The sequence below is a fragment of the Felis catus genome, chromosome C2 (genome assembly GCF_018350175.1).
Source record: "Felis catus isolate Fca126 chromosome C2, F.catus_Fca126_mat1.0, whole genome shotgun sequence".
Classification (NCBI taxonomy): Eukaryota; Metazoa; Chordata; class Mammalia; order Carnivora; family Felidae; genus Felis; species Felis catus.
In genome coordinates this window covers 1,218,261-1,236,356 of record NC_058376.1, presented here as the reverse complement: position 1 = coordinate 1,236,356, position 18,096 = coordinate 1,218,261, and the positions used below count along the sequence as shown (strand labels likewise).

The following is an 18,096-nucleotide window of genomic DNA, read 5'->3' as shown; positions in this document are numbered from 1 at the left end:
CCTTATGGAGAGGGTCTCAGCAGGGGACCCTGTTCCCAAAACTGTACCCTACCCGCACTCTGCGCAGCATGGGAACCAGCTTCCTCTAGATGCTCTGGACTTCTGAGCTGTCTCAGATCCTAACCTGTGCTCAGACCAGCGGGGCTGGGCGCCTTGAACATGCCGCGTGCGTCTGGGCCACAACCCTGGACTCTCCAGAACAAGCGTTTCACTCGCGGAGAGTAAACAGGACCCTGGAGGATAGCTTCCTCCTGCAGAGATGTACGGCAGGTCCACTCAGGGAAGGACCGCAAGCACAAGGCTCGGGTTCCCAGACAATCTCCAGCACTCTCTGCTGCAACCGCTCCTCCAAAAAAGATGGCCATCAGCACCTCTGAGCTCTGGGGCAGGAGACGAACAATGGGCCCGGCAGGGACTGGGAAGCGCGCCAAGGGCCCTCCGGGTCGCGTGGGTGGACCGGGGATCCCCCGCTGCCCCGCAGGCGGAGCACGTGCGCACGGGTGGTGCTGCCGGGGCACCGTGCCCGGCCGCCAGCGCCGAGTCCACGCGGTTCTGTCCATCCTGGGTAAGAGTCCCAGAGTGACGGGGAAGGGTCGGGGCGGCGCTCAGACCCCAACTAGCCGGACAGATGCTGAAGTGACCGGAGGTGAGCGAGTCGCGCCACAGAGGATCGGAGCGTGCGCGCACCGTGAGCACCGGCGGGAAATGCGGCGGGCGGGCGATGCCCGAGTCCCTCCCTTCACGGGACCCACGGCCACCGCGGGGAGGGTCACCGTGCGCCCAGGTCGCGCCCTGCACGCGCCGGCCGTGCCCACGCCCGTGCACTCACCCCGCAGCCCCCGGCCGTCATTCACCCCGCGGTCCCCGGTGCGCGCCTCCCCAGGTACCCGGGCGGGCGGGCGGCGTCCGCTCCTAAAGGCGCGCTGCAGCGCTGGGCGGGGGCGAGGACCCACCCGGAGTGGGCGCACGCGCTGCCCCGGCGCACACAATGACCCGCGGCCGCGGGCGCTGCCGGGAAAGGCGGCGGGACCACGCCCCCGGCCACGCCACGCCCGCGCTCCGACCCGCGCAGCCGCGGCAGCGTTCGCCGAGGTGCCCCGCGCTAGTTCCCAGGCTCGCGGTCCGCCCGCCCCGCCACTGCCTCCGGGTCACGAGGCCGCCTCTTGGCGCGGGCCTGGGAGCCTCCGTGAGGGGCCTGGCCCATCCACGGGGCGTCCGCACCACCACCACCCCCCCGCCCCGGCCCCAGCCTCCACTCGACCGCCCCTCGAGGTCCCGCCGGCATGCAGCCCCCTCTGCACCGTCGCCCCACCCCTGCCCGCCACAGCCCCCGCTGGGTCGTCCTCCTGCCCCCCACTCCTCCCGCCGCCTCCACTGGACTGTCCCTCACGCGCCCACCTGCCCCCCGATGTAGCCCCCACCGGACTGCCCAACACCTCCCCCACCCCGCAGGCCTCACCAGACAGCACCCGGGCCGTAGCCCCCCCATGGACCGCTCTTCCCACCCCCCCCAAGGCCCCCACTGAACTGTCCCCCCAACCAGCTCCGCAGCCCCTTCTGGATCATCCCCCTTGCCCCGCCCACAGCCTCACTAGACTGTCACCCCTCCCCGCCGACAAGCAGATCCCACTAGACTAGCAGATCCTCCCCGTGCCGCAGCCCCTTCTGAGCCGTCCTGGCCCTCACCCACCCTGAGCCTCTACTGGATTGCCCCCCTCCAGCCCCCACCCGACTACACCTTCCCCAGCCCCCGCCTTCTCATTGCATCCCAGGTGGAGCCCCTACTGGGCCTTCCCCCCTCCCTCTGAACTGTTCCCCTGCCGCCGGTGAAACCCCCATGAAGCCCCCACTGAACCACTCCTCCCAGAACCTCCATTGGACCACCCCTCACGGGCCCCCACTGGGCCGCGGCTCCCAGAGTCCACTGGGACCTGCGCACACCTACCGCCGGCCCTGGCTGCAGTGAGCCCAAGTCCTGGAGGCAGGCCCTCCAGCCCCCCTACCAACTGTGACTGCCTCTTGGAAGAGTGCCGGCCCCTTGACCCCTGCTGGGGCCTGCCCCCCCCCCCCCCCCCGCCTTACCCAGCTAGAAGTTCATGTGCTTTTCTTTTTGGCTCATTTTAAACGTTCCTTTTCTGGCTAAGCCGCAAGCTCAAGCCAGGGACATCGGTCACTGTGCCAGGCAGGACAGAACTATTGGTGTTTTGATTATCTTCCCCCTACCCCCACGCAGCACCAGCCAGTAGGATTCACCATGACCCACATTTGGTTTAGAGGCTGGCTGCAGCACCAACAAGACACAGACACCTGCTCTCGGGGTCACAGCAAGCAGCCTCTACCCGAATGCACCCAGTGCCTGAGCCCCACTGGTACTTCCTGGGAGTCCCCAGTCGGTGGTCAAGACTGACCAAGAACCAGCCAGGCTGCAGGGTGGTGAGAGGGAGGGGAGGGCAGGAAACCCAGAGAGGATGGGAGGGGCCATCTGGCCTCCTGGCCCCCAGTTACCCATCTCAAGCTCCCAGGAAGAAGAGCTAAGGGGAGAAGTGGTTGCAGGTCCCACAGCCCACAGGAAGCATGCAGAAAGGAGGTTTGGCAATAGGTCACCATAGGTTAACCCTAAAAATAAAACAGCTAGTTTTACCAGCACAAATGAGTTGATCTAGGAATGGCACAGAACTGCCCTTTAGGACAATGCAGGCGGTGGTAAAGCCATAGGCAAGTCCAACAAAAGACAGGGTTGTTGTGGGGAAGAAGGAGGAAGCGGGGGGCGTTGTTTTGAACGAAAGTCCCTTGGGGAAAAGCAAGGGCTCAGGGCGATGAGGGTTTCTCATTGGCCAAGTTGCAGGGGCCTGTAACCGGGGATTCTCTCCTGTGGAGGACTCTCCTGTTGGGCCTGATGGAAAATTCTTGTACTTGAGGTTGACCCCCAGGGCTCCTTCCGGCCGCCAGCCTCCACTTAGGTGAGGTTTACCTTTCACTTTCATGGGGAAGTGGAGGGTGGGAGACCGACTGCCAGTCCTTCTCCCAGGGAGCGAAAGCCCAACCCCCATGCACAGAACACAGGATGGGCTGTTGTGGTCACTTTTCCCTGGCCCCAGCAGGGCAGGACCCAGGTTTCATGCACCCAGAGAGACACAAAGCAGATGAGGGGAGGCACAAAGACAAAGGAATGACCAGGAGGTCTGTCTGGATAGAGCAGGAGGGCATCATGCCCAGGGACCTGGCAGCCACCCTGTGGGATCCACTTCCAGGGAGAGAACAGCAGATCCCAGATGTTGGGGCAATCACTCCTCTCACTCTGAGTAGGTGGCATGGTGGCCACTCGTCCAAAGGGGAAAAGAGCAAGCCCGCCTGGACCAGCCCATCGCCAGGCAATCCTCAGATGCAAGGACAGGAAGGAATGCCTTCTGCTGCCTGCTACTGTAACAAAGTGACAACTGTGGCCAGTTACTCTGCCAGCAAAATGAGTCTATTTGAGAATAACCGAAAAATTGAAATTCAGGATGTGCAAGATATGACAAAACCACAGGCAGGTCCAGAGAACACAGCGAAGTTGCTTCACAGACAAAAAGGAGGAAGGTGGGAGTGGCTGCTGTGAAGGAAAACCCTTCAAGGAAAGCAAGAGCCAGAGTGGTGGTGGTTTCTGATTGGCTGGGCCGTGACAGTCTCTCATTGGCTGATTTGTTGCCAGGGGTGGAGAAGATCTTCCCCTGCTGGGGTAGAAAAGTTGGGCTTTGTAAGGAGTCCTGGGTCAGAGCTCGGGCTTCAGGACTCCGTTCTGAAGGAGGTTTCCCTTTATTAATTTTCACATAGGTAAAGTTTCCCTGGATGCAGCAAAGTAAAATACTCTTCACTGCATATTCTAACTTTTTAACTTCTGGGTAGCTATTTTTTTATATATTCTATATATATAGAGAGAGAGAGAGACATAGATATATATAGATATATAGATACATATAGATACATATAGATAGATATATAGGTTGTTTTTTGCTTTTTTGGGTTTTTTTTTTTTTTTTGGTTACTTTTTTTACTGTGAGGTCATTGTAGATCCATATGCAGTTGTAAGAAATAACAGAGAGCCAGTGTCCCCTTCATTCAGTTTCCCCCAGTGGTGACATATTGCAAGCTTATACAGCAAGATCACAGGCAGGACATTATCAGCCTTATAATTTAAAGACCAAAAAAAACCTGCTAAGAAGGGAATGGGCCAGCAGACATTCCCCTTCCTCAGAACCTGAGGGAAGGGGACGGCTCAGCCCTTCAGTGTAGCCCACAGGCTCACTGCACCTCATCCCTGCAGCAGGTGGGCAGGATGGCTGAGAGATTGCACTCAGGTCGGCTGGTCGGGCAACCTTCTCCCACGCGGGCCCTTGCACGTCCCACCGCTGACATGCTCCTCCTTCTGGAACTCCCCGAGCACCGGATGGCTCGGGCCCTGAAGCCATGAGGTCACGTGGCCGTGCTCTGGTTCTAGCCCATGGTCAGGAGATGCTGACCAGGGCAGATGCACCAGTCAGACTTTCATCTTGGGCCCTGGCTCCTCCCGTGCCCACTAGAGCTGTCTCGTGGAGCAACCTGGGCAGAGCTGGCTGGGACAGGGGTCAGCAAAATGGGGTGGACTGCCTCTGCGTAGAAAAGCAAAATCCGTGAGGGACACACCTGTAGTAAAATGATGAGAAAGTGTGCGCGAAGGGCTGAAAGCGTCTCAGGCAGGCGCGGCGAGAGTGGCTGTATCATAGTACTAACACCAGAGAAAGACGAATTCAAGGTAAAGGAGCGAAGTGGGCGAGAGAGAGCCTCATTAATAACACCCGCATCCTCAGGGAAGCTCCGAGAGACACACACAGGGTGGCACTGAAACACGGTAATCCTGGGTGTGCAAGGGATGCAAGTGTGTGCACGGTGTGGAAGGGACGTCGGTTGACTTCTGAGGCAGAACTGGACAGATCACAGAAAATGCTTCATGATGATATTAACGACTTAAGTCCCATTACGTTAAATGCAAATGTAGTGATTTACATTTTATCATTAAAAAGAAACAGGCCCCGAAATGGAACCATTTGTGCTAAGCCCTCTTGTTTCAGCCTCTCCTAGGAGTGGAATTTTAAGCTAATCCGTTCCGAATTTCCTGGTCAGAACTAATCTTCCTGATAAGGTGAAAGGTAATGTGCCTGATAAGACCCCTGCTTCTCTAAGGAAGGTGACCTTGCCTGAAACATCCACCTTCACTTCCTCGTCCCCCTCCTTTGCCTGTAAGAACCTTCTATCTTGGCGACCTCGAGCTCCTTCCATCTGCTGGATGGGACGCTGCCTGAGTCACGAAGTGTTGAACAACGCCAATTAGATCTGCAAACTTACTCAGTTGAGTTTTTTAACATTTTTTTATAAAATGCAGTATGCATCAGGAGAATATACATATTCCCACCAAACACCATGAAAATAGCGTAAAAGACCCCAAATCAAGTTGCTTCCACCCAGACTGAAGCTCGCAATGATTTCAAAAAAGAAAATCACCTGGGCCGCATTCTCCTGTCTTCCGTCTGTGAAACTAGATGTCACGGAGACGAGAATCGCAGGGAAACCTGGCCAGTTGGAGTTCTGCAGCCTTCTGCCCCGGGGGTCCGGCAGGAGGTCGCCAGCAGGGCTCCTCGGGGCCTAGCGAACGCTCAGTCCACTAGGAGGGCCATGCTGCCCGGATCCGCACTCCCGGCCCCGCATTTACCGCAGTTCTGACCCAGATCTCAGGGGGGAGTTTTTGGCTTTTTGAAACTTGGCAAGTAAACTTTCAAGTTCATTTTAAGACTAAGACGAGATAGTGAAGGAAGTTGCGACAAGAACCCACCCTTCACGTCCAGAAATGTCACTTACGGGGCGGTCACGTCAACGGTGGGGTCTGGCACGTGAGGGTGCCAGAGTCAGTGGGGTCTGGGTGAGGACCCCTGCTGCCTCTCGGGGTGGGGGGGGCGCGGTGGGAGGGGGTCCAAGAGCTGGGTCTCTGTGGCGGACAGGGGAGGCAGCCCTGAGCCAGGGAGGTGACTCAGACCAGCAGGAACCACCACCGGGTGCCAGGCCGGCAAGGGGGATCGAGGAGGGACGTGCGGGGGTCCGGGAACAGAATGGGTGGCGAGGTGAGGACAGGAAGATCTCCACGTCATGCATGAACCACCCTGGCCATTCCTGGCCTGAGTGCATCACCCCGGGGTGCAGGGAGAGACAAACCCCCCAGTGCAGGAGGCATTCGGGGTCTGTAGCCCGGGGGGGCAGGCCTCAGAAGGGAGGCGGTCTCTGTGAGAGATGTGTGCAAAGTCACGCAGAGGCCTGTGTGGCTACAAGTGTCCCCAGCCCAGGGCACGCCTGACCCATGTCCCCATTTCGAGGCTCTGGGGCACGCCTGACCCGTGTCCCCATTTCGAGGCTCCGGGGCACTGTGCCTGACCTGTGACCAAGGGCCAGAAGCCAGCGCTCCGTCCACTTCACCCCTCCCCTGCAGGGAGGGCCTGGGCAGCCGCCCCTCCCCGACACCCAGGGCCTCTGCCCGCCCCAGCCTCTTGGTGAGGTGGAGCCTCCAACCGGAGGGAGGGAGATAAGGGAAGGCCCGCACTCCCAACCGGCCTTTTACCCACTTAGGCCTTTTACCCACCCAGTGCAGGCTTTCAAAGAACCAATTTTATTGGGGTGCAATTCACATGCAGTCAGTCACACCCAACGAACAAAAGTAGTTCGATAGGTTCTGACAACACACCCTTCACCGGCGTACCTTCCGGACACAGCATTTCTACCCAGGGAGCAGACAGCGTTTCCCGGCCGCTCCTCCCCGGGCCTCAGGGAGGCCCCTCTGCCTCCCACCAAGACAGTTTTACGGGTGGGGGATCCACGCAGGCTGGGCTCAGTCTCCCTCGGCAGTCTGTCCTGCTATTCTGAGCACTTTCCAATAAGGGTCTACCACACGTGTTTATCCTTCATTCTTCGATGGACACGTGGCTTGTGGCCAGTTTTAGTGATGCTGAATAAAAATGTTACAGACATCTGTGCACAAGTTTTAGTGTGAACGTAAGTTGCCACTTCTCGTGAGCAGGTGCCCGAGGGCGGACCGCGGGGCACGTGTAGGTGCGCGTTCAGCTTTGCAGGAAGCCACCGGCGGTTTGCAGAGATCGGACCCCGGCGCGTTCCACATCCTCGCCAACTCTGAGTATCGTCAGCTCCCTAAGCGTTAGCCTTCCTAGTAGGGGTGATACGATGTCTCCTTCCTTGATGACAGATGACCCCGATACCGAGCATATCCTCTTGTGCTCCTTAGTCGTTTCTACGTCTTGGCTCTGTGTCTGCTCAAATCTTTGGCACATTTTAAGAATGGGGTTATTGGCCTTCGGTTGTACGGTTATTTACGCGTTCTGACGCAAGTCCCGCGTCGGCTGGATGCGATGAGTGGCCCGTGTTTGCCAGACGGCGCACTGGAGCTGCGGAAGGTTTCATCTTGATCAAGTCTGGTGTTGCCAGTTTCCCTCTCGTGAACGTCATTTGGTATTTCCTGAGAAATATCTGCTCACCCCAAGGTCGGGAAAATTCTCTCCTCTGTTCTCATCCCTCACGGCACCGTCGGTGACAACGGAAACGTGGCATGTCTGAGTCGGCCTGAGCATGGCAAACGCAGCTAGGAACCGAATTTTTAACTGAATTTTAACTTAAATACTGTGTGTAGCTAATGACCACAACAGACAACACAGGTCTAGAATTTTACAGATTTTGCTTGTAACTTTAGGCCCGTCTCCCTTTGCAAGGCGCCGTTTCTCTTCGTTTGGAGACCGGCCGGTCACCGCCGTCCAGCGAGTGTGGCTGGGGAGGGCAGGCCTCCTGCTTGGAGTGCACCCGGGGCCAGCGCCCTGCACCCCGAGGCGTGCGGAGACCTGGTCCCCTTAGCGCAGGCCCTCCCGGGGATCCTGGTGGAGGGCCCAGCCGGTCCCCGTCATCCCTGGGACAGGAACCACACACAGGCAGCAGAACCCCGCAGGTGCCGATCGGGCCCCCTCGCTGCGCTCTGTGTGGGTCCCGTGCTCTGTCCTCGGAGGCGCCAGGCCTGGGCTGAGCGCGTCCCCGGCCGCAGGGTTTGCCTGTCACGGCAGTGTCTGCCCATCCACCAGCCCTGCTCCCGTGTTTGGGAAATGGACGGATGCTCCACAAGATACACAACTGCTCTGTGTTCGTTTCTACACAAGACCAGAGCTTTAAAAGCCCTTTTCCTCCCAGAAAAACGAGCAGATTCTCTCAAATGTGAAAGTCTTGGGAGGACATTTCAAGGAAGAGCCGCCCAACAGTGGGAATAAACCCTTCCCTCCACCGAGAGGCTGGGCAGTGTCTGCCCGGGGCCGGGTGATGGGGTGTCTCCTGGCTGGAGGCAGAAGGGGCCTCCCAGAGTGGGTGCTGCCTCCCCACTTAGGGGGCGGGGGGCACCCCGCTGTTGTGGCCGGTGAGTCATGAGGGTCCGTTTCTTTGGAGGGGTCCCACGGCTCCTACTGCCGCGTACAAGGACGAGGGACATTACGCGTTTAAGACCTGTCCGGGTGACGCGTTACCGCGTCAGATCATAATGAATATATTTGCGCCAATGCTCCTGTCCTCCTGTTCACCCAGGAGGAGGTCCCCGGGACAGAATCCCAGCTGGGCTGCTCCCGGGCTGTGCACCCGTCGTCCCCCCAACAGCGGGCAGGGTCACCGTCATATCAACAACCTGGGCCTTGCGATTATCATTTTTAAAATTCCGATAAAATATAGAGAACATGAAATTCAGCGACTTAACCACTTTTAAGTGTGCAGCTCGCTGGCACTTAGCGCTCTCACACTGTGGGGCAACCACCCCCAGCGGGCGCCTCCCGGTTTTCTCCTCTTCCAGTTGTCTTTCCCCCTGTCGCGATTACACACGGCGCCCCCCCCCCGCCCCCGCCGCCTGGCCCGGGTGCCCACCACCCTGCTCCCTGCATTTGAGGACTGCAGGACTCGGGTAAGTGGAATCCCACGATACTTGCCCTCCGTCTGGCTCGTGTCAGCGAGCATCATGTCCTCATGATGCATCCGTGTTGTAGCAGGAACCAGGATTTCCTTCCTGTTTAAGGCTGAACAATATCCTATTGTACGACTAGACCACGCCGTTTATCCACTCGTCGCGGCGGGCACTTGGCTTCTCCCACCTCTTGGCTGCGGTGAATGGGCTATTATCTTTACTACTATCACACTGTTACAGACGAGCTGACAGGTGACAATTTTTCTTAGTGTTTGGGATATTTTTCCTTTTTATCTTACTTTTCACCTACCACCCAGATTTATCAAATCCTAACACTTTGCCTTGTGTCCACCTTTTACTTATTTACTTTTCATTTTTTTCATGTTTATTTATTCTTGAGAGAGAGACATAGCATGAGTGGGGGGGGTGGGTGGGACAGAGAGAAGGGGAGACACAGAATCCGAAGCAGGCTCCAAGCTCCGAGCTGTCAGCACAGAGCACAGAGCCCGAGGCGGGGCTCGAACTCACGAACTGTGAGATCATGACCTCAGCTGAAGCCGGACGCTCAACCGTCTGAGCCCCCAGGCGCCCCTGTTCCCACTCTTTACGCAGAAAACCAGGGGAGCCAGCACTCCTGATCCATCCCTCCCCTCCCCAGAAGGACCCCTCACGAATTAAGGGTTTATAAGGCTGTTCTATGGTTTTATGCTCCAAAAATGTTGTATCCTGTTATTTGACTAGTTTGAAATTTTTTTATTTTATTTTATTTTTTTAATTTTTTTTTTAACGTTTATTTATTTTTGAGACAGAGAGAGACAGAGCATGAACGGGGGAGGGGCAGAGAGAGAGGGAGACACAGAATCCGAAGCGGGCTCCAGGCCCTGAGCTGTCAGCACAGAGCCTGATGTGGGGCTCGAACTCACGGACCGTGAGATCATAACCTGAGCCGAAGTCGGACGCTTAACCGACTGAGCCACCCAGGCGCCCCTGACTAGTTTGAAATTTTTGAGTAGCATTGTCCTGGACCACTGTTTCTGGAACCCTGTTCTTTTACTCCATTTTCTGGATGCCACGTAGGTGAGACGTGCCCGTGTAGGGGACGTGGCCACCAGGTGGCAGGCAGCTCCTGGCATCAGATCCCGGTTCCTTGGGCAACAACACGGTGCTGCCCTCTGGATCTTGAGGGCCGAGACTGGATTCGGGGGCCAGAAAGCCCGCCAGACCATCTCTGGCCGGGCAGGTGGGTGGGCAGGGGGGCAGAGCTGTCAGAGGGGCTCAGGCAGGGATCGGGCATGGTGTGGGAAGAGGAGAGCAAGTGGGGACTTGCAGGGGCACGTGACCATGCTTCTGCATTTCGGCGGGGCTCCATCAAGGGCAGGGAGGGTGGCACGGAGTGACCGGCAGGGAATTAATTCTCTGCCAGCTGAGGGGCCCAGCGACGTGTCCATCCCCGAGCGTAGACAAGAGGGTGGACTGGGTTCACACCACCATGATAGGCTGTCACCGACACGCGGGGTTGTCATGGGGTCCCCCAGGGCTCTGGCTGTGTTGGTGCCACCTGAGAAGAAGTCCAGCTGTGGGGGTCACAGACCTCGAGGCCAGATCCTGGTGGAAGAGGCCACAGGCCGGACTCTGTTGGCAGAGGGGGCGATGGGTAGCAGGTTTTGCAGAAAGAGGTGAAATTGGAAAGGTACAGCCTCAGAGTCCCACACGGCCGTCACCTGCCGTCACCTGCCCTGACTTTCCTTCATCTGCCCTCACCTGCCCTCCAGCTCTGGGACTGACACCGGGCTCCTGCCGTTCGGGGCCCCTGAGCAGGCAGTGGATTGACGGGCAGGCAGCACGGTGGCTGCAGGGGCGAGGGTGCCCAGCTCGGGACCCGGCTGCGCACTGACTCCCGGACTGCAGGTTCCACTGGCTCTCTGCTGTCTCTGGGCGTCACTGCATCCTCGAACCTGGCGGGGCCTCAACCGTGCTTTCCTGAAGACAGGGAAGGTGACGGGTGTCCCCAGAGGAGGGCGGCTGTGGCCACTGGGCAGTCACTCGGGCGGGGCTCTCCCGGCCCTGGGTCTTCGGGGGCACTGCCTAAACAGGGCGCGTTGGCCCGACCCAGATGGAAATAAGAGGCCGGCCCAAGACTGCAGGCTCCACAGATGCGGAAACAACAGGAAACGGAGGCAGGAGTCTGGATGGGGCCTGGGAAACCAGGCCCTGGATCTCCCTCGGGCCCCCCGCCCTGCCTTCCTCGGGCCCCCCCCATCCCGCCTGGCCTCTGCTCTGCTCGGGTGACCCCTACCCCACCTGGGAGGGGGCCGGGTGCTGCCGACTCCTCACGAGAAGCCTGGAATCGGACATTTTTATGTGAACACCCTGGTTTTTAACTAATTAAAAGTTTAAAATTAGCTAAAACTAATTAAAATTGATTACATCTGTGCTAATTAAAGCTAATGGAATTCTTTTCGAAACGCCACGCTGACGAAACTGCCTAACGCTGGTTTCCACCACCCCCCTGCCACCGGCGCTGTGGGAGCGAGTGATTTGGGACGCGGCTGTCACTGACCTGGCTCCTGGCTGCACCAAAGGACTTCCCTAGAGGCCACCAGCCTGGTTCCCTGGTCCCGGGGCGGGGAGGCCTCTTGGTGCTGCTGGTGTGTGCGGGCCGGGGGGTGACGTTCGAGGTCCTGCGCGGGGGGTGGTCTCCAGGACCAGGTGCCTTCCAGGAATCTGGGGCCACTGCCTACCCAGTACCCCTCTGTGCCCCACGTGCTGTGCCAAGCGGCCCGAGACATGCGAAGCGGCATCTGAACTGTCAGCATTAGGGGTTTAGGGTTGAGCCCCTCAATCAGGCACAGGAGCTCAGAGTAGCCAAGCCCTCAAGGGGGCGTGTGTAATCAGCAGAGCCGGACCTGGGCTGCCCCCTTCGTGCCCTCTCTGCACCCGCACCCCCTCTCCTGCCCGCTCTGCACCCACAGCTCCCAGGGGCCTCGGGTGCTGGCTGGGACAGGTGGGGCCGTGGCTCTCCACCTGACAGGTGCCAGGGTCCCGCCAGGCAGCCCTGTCTGCCCTCTGCCCTCACTGTCCTCAGGGGACTCAGGGACGCTCCCTGAGAAGAGGGGCCTGCTCACCACAGCTCAGATGAGGAGCCACAGCTTCGTGAGCAACACGGACCCTCAGCGACGGCACCTGCAGCCCGCGGCCTTGGCCCCCTGAGAGCCACGGCCGTGCCCTTGCCTGCCCCACTTCTGGAATGAACAGAGGCTGGCTGCCTGGGAGCCCTCCTCAGAGCGCACCCCGCCGGCCTTCCTATTCCAGGTGGTTTTAGGGCCCTGCCTTCCAAATGCTCCTGTGGTGCCCGTGGTGCCCGCCCTGTCTTAGCCGCTCCCAGGGAGCCTCTGCTGTGCTTGCCGAGGGGTCCGACAGCCTCCACCACCTGCGCAACTGATGGCCTCGAGGAGGCCCAGGACCACGGGGTAGGCGTGGGCTGGGCCTGGTCCTCCGGTGTGCCTCGAGGGGTGGGGGAAGGGCTCGCCCCAGCTGTGCACTGGGGTGGGGGCCCCGGAGAAACCCCGGGGGGAGGTGAGGGAGCCATGCAGCATGCGACAGAGGACAGAGTGGCCCGCACATCGTATGGGGTGGAGAGGTGGCACTGGGCTGATTCGGGGGATAACGTGAGCACCGCGGATGGTTCCGGTCTGGCTCAGCCTCCCCTTCACTTGCTCTCCCAGCTGGACACCTCTTACCTGGGACCTGGGCAGGGAGGGTGACGGCTCTATTTGGGCAAGGGTTTGTCTCGAGTCGCCCTGGTCCCAACACAGGACGCTGTCCCCGGAGACGGGGCAGCTGTGGGCGTCCCTGTCCTGCGGGGATGCTGGTCTGCCCTCCTGGCCAGGGCACCGAGGGGACCGTGGGGGCTGTCTCAGGGCACCACGCAGGGCACCACTGCCCTGGACGTGTCCGTGCCGTGGCGGCAGGCCAGTGACAAGCTGAAGGCTGTGAGCCCAGTCACCGGTCAGGGTCCCGTCCAGGCAGGAACGTGGCATCATTCGATTCCTCCTGAGATCCAGACAGGGTGGGAGTGGGGACTGGGTGGGGGTTTCACCACGGCTGGCCGTGGCCATGTTCTGCTGGCCCACCCTGGGCTGAAAGGGGGCCGGGGAAGGGGGCCCATTACCTCTCTGCCTCTGCTTCTGGGGTCTGTCCAGCTGGAAACGGTGCCGGGGAGATGCCCGGGCTTCCCGAGCATGGGGCAAGAGTCGGAGGGCTTCGGGGTCGCTGGGTTAGTCACAGTGGGGGGGGGGGCCCTCAGTAGCCACTGCCCACCTCCCCCGCTTGGGTGATGCCGGTCCAGCTGCCCTCCGACAAGTCACTTTCATTTCTCCCTCAGACCTCTGAATGCATTTACCAAAGTCATACCTGCACGTGGCAATGGTTCAAACAGAGAAGGAGGGCTGGGGGTGCAACAGACCCCTGAGGCGCCTGGTGTCCCTCTCCTCTAGCCCTGAGGTGGCCCCACTGTCAACCCAAGCAGGTGACACCGTCCCTCCACTGGCTCGGACACGGAAGCTGCACGTGAGGGTCCTCAAACCCACACCCCGATGGGGACCACGGCAGGGGTCGTCTGGAGACCCCGAGGTCGCGGCCCGGGAGCTGGACCCCAGGAGGCTGAGGACCAGCTGCCACCATCCATCAGGCTGACCGGCCGCAGTCCCCTGGGCGCCCTAGTCATGGCCCGAGGCAGAGGAGCCACGTCCAGGACTGGCTGCCAGTGGGAACAGCTCAGACCCCAGGGCAGCCCGGGCCGCAGCTGCCGCCCACTTCCCCCTCCTCGTGCGGAATCCAGCCTCCTGAAGATGTCCGGCCGTCAGCCCAAGCCCGGCTCGGCTGGGCTCCACTCACCGCGGTCCTGCCTCGGTCACCCGGATGTTCAGGGCTCCCCTACCCCCACTTTCTCCAGCAGCCGTGCTGTCCAGCATAGCGGCCGCCAGCCACGTGCGTCCTTCCAAACGAAATAGGACTGAGGTCAGCTCCTCAGTGGCACACACTGTGCTTTAGCTACTAAGCAGCTGCCGTGAGCAGTGCAGCCGCGGACCACTTCCTGTCACCACGGGCAGCCAGCCGTGGGGGCAGAGCTGACCCAGCTGATCTTCTCCAGCTGCCCTCGAGGCTCCCTCGAGGCTCGGGCCGCGCCAGCCGCTCCACTGCCCAGACCCAGGTCTTCCCCCCCCCCCCAAGCTGTGTGCAGCAGGAGATGAGAAGGTAGCAGGGCTGACCCCAGGACCTGGGAAGAAACAGGACACAGCCGCATCCCTGCCTCCAAGACTCGGGGCGTGAGCACAGCCATCAGTATCTGAAGACCCTGCCTCCACCGAGTCCGGCAGGGGCTTCTCCCTGGGCTGGGGTTACCCACCACGGTGGGAGCAGATGGGGTGAAGGTATCCTCAACGTGGCAGGACAGGGACACGGGGGAAGGGGACTCACTGGTGGGGGAGGGACGGGGGCGGTCCTGGGGGTGGAGGGGACAGTGTTGTGGGGCAGGGAGGTGCTGGGGTGGGGGAGGGGAGGGGAGCCGGGAGGGGGCGCTGGGGGGAGAGCGGACAGCGGAGGGGGGCAATGCAGGAGAGGGCAAGGAGGAGGGGACCTCAGAGAGGCAGCAGCGCTGGGGGCGGGGCCGGAAAGGGGGCGGGGTGGAGCACGATGCTGGGGCGGGGGGAGGGGGGATGGAAAGGACGACGGGGCTGGGGGGCAGCGGAGAGGGTGAGGCAGCTTGGGCTGGAGCCCATGGGGAAGGGGTGGCCACTCAGAGCAAGACAGAGTTAGATTCGAATTCCAGAGCATACAGGAAGACAATTCCAGAAAAACTTAATTGTAATGTAAAAGTCAAGAATCACATAAATTTAAGACTGAAATCCTGAAGAATTTCAAAGGCAGAAATCCTAAAGGAAAAGACCTTGGTGGCGCCTACATTCAACTGGGAGAGGGCTCGCACCTGGACAAGTCCAGGTTATCCAGGGGTCCTCACGTTACCAAGTACTCTACACGTATTTGCACGTTTATGTGTGTGATGGCGTGTTGTACCAACAAGGGAGCACGTGTGTTGAAAATGGGCAAAGGTGGGACGCGTGGGTGGTTCAGTCGGTTAAGGGACCGACTCTTGATTTCAGCTCAGGTCATGATCTCCCGGTTCCTGGGACTGAGCCCTGCGTGGCGTTCTGTGCTGACTGACATCGCGGAGCCTGTTTGGGACTTTCCCCCTCTCTCTGCCCGTCCCCGTCCCCCTCGTGTGCATGCGTGGGTGGTGTGTGCCCGCGCGCTCTCTTTCTGTCTCACTCAAAATAAATAAACATTAAAAAAAAAAAAGAAATGGGCAAGAGATACAAGTGACAGCTGCTCAAAATAAGAACTAAAAGTAGTCATGTGAAAATCAATGCCACGTTTTAACAACCCAACTTGCAAAAAATATTTTTAAAATTTGGGTTATTATTTCAGGTTGTTTTTTGTCTTTCTTTTATCGAGTAGGTAGGATATGCATACTTCAGATGTCAACAAATACAAAAGGTTATGCAGTGAATGTCTCCCTCCCACCAGCTCCTTCTCTGCCCAGGCCCCTCTCCTGTCCCGCCCCCGCCAGGTAGCCACCATCCAGGTGAGCGCCTACCCCAGAGGTGCAAAGCCACACACACCCACGTGTTCTCCCTCCTTTCCTGTGTGCATGCCGCCGACCACGGCACTCTCCATACCTTCCTTTTTTACCTTAACGAATCTTGGAGACTGCCCCAAATCCACTCGCAAAGAGCTTCCAGCTTCTTTTTAACCAGCAGCAAAGAACCGATCGCCTTGAATGTTCACCATCTCACTGGCACGCGTGGATATTTATAAGGTCCGTTCATGAGTTTGCTGTCACAGTGGCCAGGTGTGTGGCTCCTCTGAGACTCTACTTCCTCTTGACGGCGGGGGGAGGGGGGGCAGGGGTGACGTCCCGCACCGCACTGTGGGGCCCTGGTGGGGACTGAGAGGAGGCACGTGTACGCAGAGCCCCACGGGACTTCCGGTTGCCGTTGGGGATCTTCCCTGAACTTGGAAATGTGTCCATTTTCCATCCACGCGTGGTGTAGACCACGTAAAAAGGAAAGAATACACAAGTGCGCGTGCCCAGTCCACTTCCAGCGGCCACACGAACCGCGTGGCGTCTGTACGAGCCCAGCCTGTGCTTGTAAACGGTGAATTCACCGAGTGTCTTATTGGTAAGAGGAGGGAAGGTGAGGTCGAAATAATACACAGCTTTGGGCAAATGGCTTCTGATAATCATGACTGAGGCAAAGCAAGGAACAGACAAAAACCTTGTATATGTGCTGAAAATACTGAAGTATAGAACGAAAATGCAGGTGTTCTGTTTTAATACCTTACCATCCATCTGCAGGAAAGTAAATTTTGGCTGGGTTGCACCAGCGTGACCTGTGTCCTTTCTGTCCTTTCTTAGGACACCAGAACATTGATTCTGCAGGGTCCTCTTAATCGGGATCGTACCGGGTGAATCTGAGCACCTCGCTTGTCCCTGCACTTGGCCCAGTGGGCACAGCTGAAGGTCCGGACGCTGCACTAAACCAGGGGCAGGGGGGCCTGTGCAGCAGAGGAAGATAGAACTTCCAGAAATGTGCGCGGAACCAGTGGGACTTTCCTCCTGATCCGAAGCCAAATCATCAGAGAGCTCAGGCCTGAACCAGATGCTGTTTTGACACAGTCAGCCCTCAGCATACACGCAGCACACGGACGCACACACTGCCCCTCGGGCTCACACACGCATCTTAGAGGGAAGCCCCAATAACTATTTAGGATGCACGATGGCCCCTGGGGAGTTCTTCAAGAGGCCAGCTCTTCTGACTTCCAGTCCCAGCTAAGGCGCGGTCACAGAGCCCAGACTTCGTCTCACACGCCGAACAACTAAAACGAGAGAAATCTATGAGGCTCCTGACGCCGGACACCAGCAAGGATGGGACGGTGCGCCCCGGGGTGGGAGAACCGAGTTCCCCCTGCAGCCCAGGGAAGGGGAGCCCAGCTGATTTCCCATGTTGGGAAGAGGCTGGCAGTCTGAGAGGGAAGGCGGCAGGGATCAGAGGACAAGTCCCACAGAGAAAAGAGCCGCCCTAGGGGAATTCGAGAAATCTGCAGAGGCTCCCTGCCGTGTGCAGCTGAGTGCCCAAATCCCCAAGGCCAGGGAGGAAACCGCAGGAGAAGAGGGCGAAATCCCACCCCCAGAGCTCAGGCAAGGCAGGAATAAGCCTGCTCCCTCCAGCCGGGGTGGGGGTGGGGGGACCTCAGAATGCGAGGGGCCTGAGGAGAGCACACCGAAGGCTTTGGCCTCAGCAGGAGAGAAAACGCCCCTAGGCTAGCGCTCTGGTCTCGGGCCTTAAACGTTGAAAGCGAGCCTTGAGAAAAACAAACTGTTTCCAAGGAACTTAACTGCATTCCAGAACAAAGCTCAAGAATGTTTATAGGGATGTAAAAATATCTGTTATGCAACACTGAAAAGCCATACTTCTGGCACCGATTGAAAATTACCAGGCCTGCAAAAGAGCAGAAAAATAGGACTAAAATGAGGATAAAAATCAGTCCATAGAAGAAGATCCAGAAATGACAAGGAAGACTGGTTTAGTACACAAGGACATTAAAGCACTTATTATAAGTACAATTTTTACGGTCAAGAAGCTAGAGAGAGAGTGAGCTTTCACGAAGGCAGACACGGAAGAGACAAACCCCCACTCAAACTTGTGGAGACGAACCCTTGGCCGCCTGAGTTGAAAACGCCCTGGATGGGATGACAGTTCAGACACTGCAGAAGAAAGGCTAGTGAACTTGAAGACGCGGGGCCAGAAGCCGGGCAACACGAAACACAGACTTTAAAAAGGAACAGGGACGAGGGCGCCATGGAAAAGTCCCCAGAGACAGAGGGGGCAAATATTTGAAATAAGCCCACCGAGCCAAGACTGCCAACAAACCCCAAGCTAAGACCCATCACCATCAGCCGCTCAGAATGAGTGATAAAGAGAAAAATCGTAACACCGGCCGTGGGGAGGAAAACGCTTCCCACGGAGGCGCCAGGG

The 18,096-nt window shown here is 58.6% G+C and overlaps 1 protein-coding gene across 5 annotated transcripts in view; it reads right to left on the bottom strand.

Moving 5' to 3' along the window:
• SLC19A1 (solute carrier family 19 member 1) overlaps positions 1-2,229 on the bottom strand; it is a 44,471-nt gene extending 42,242 nt beyond the window's left edge. The window contains exon 1 of one of the 5 annotated variants that reach the window (XM_023238625.2): positions 830-1,001. The gene's annotated coding sequence lies outside the window, so the exon portion shown is untranslated. Of the gene's footprint in view, positions 1-829; positions 1,019-1,945; positions 2,029-2,082 lie in introns of those variants that run through there. The other 4 variants (XR_006584730.1, XR_006584729.1, XR_006584732.1 and 1 more) reach the window with 4 other exon arrangements.
• Between the last annotated feature and the right edge of the window lie 15,867 nt (positions 2,230-18,096).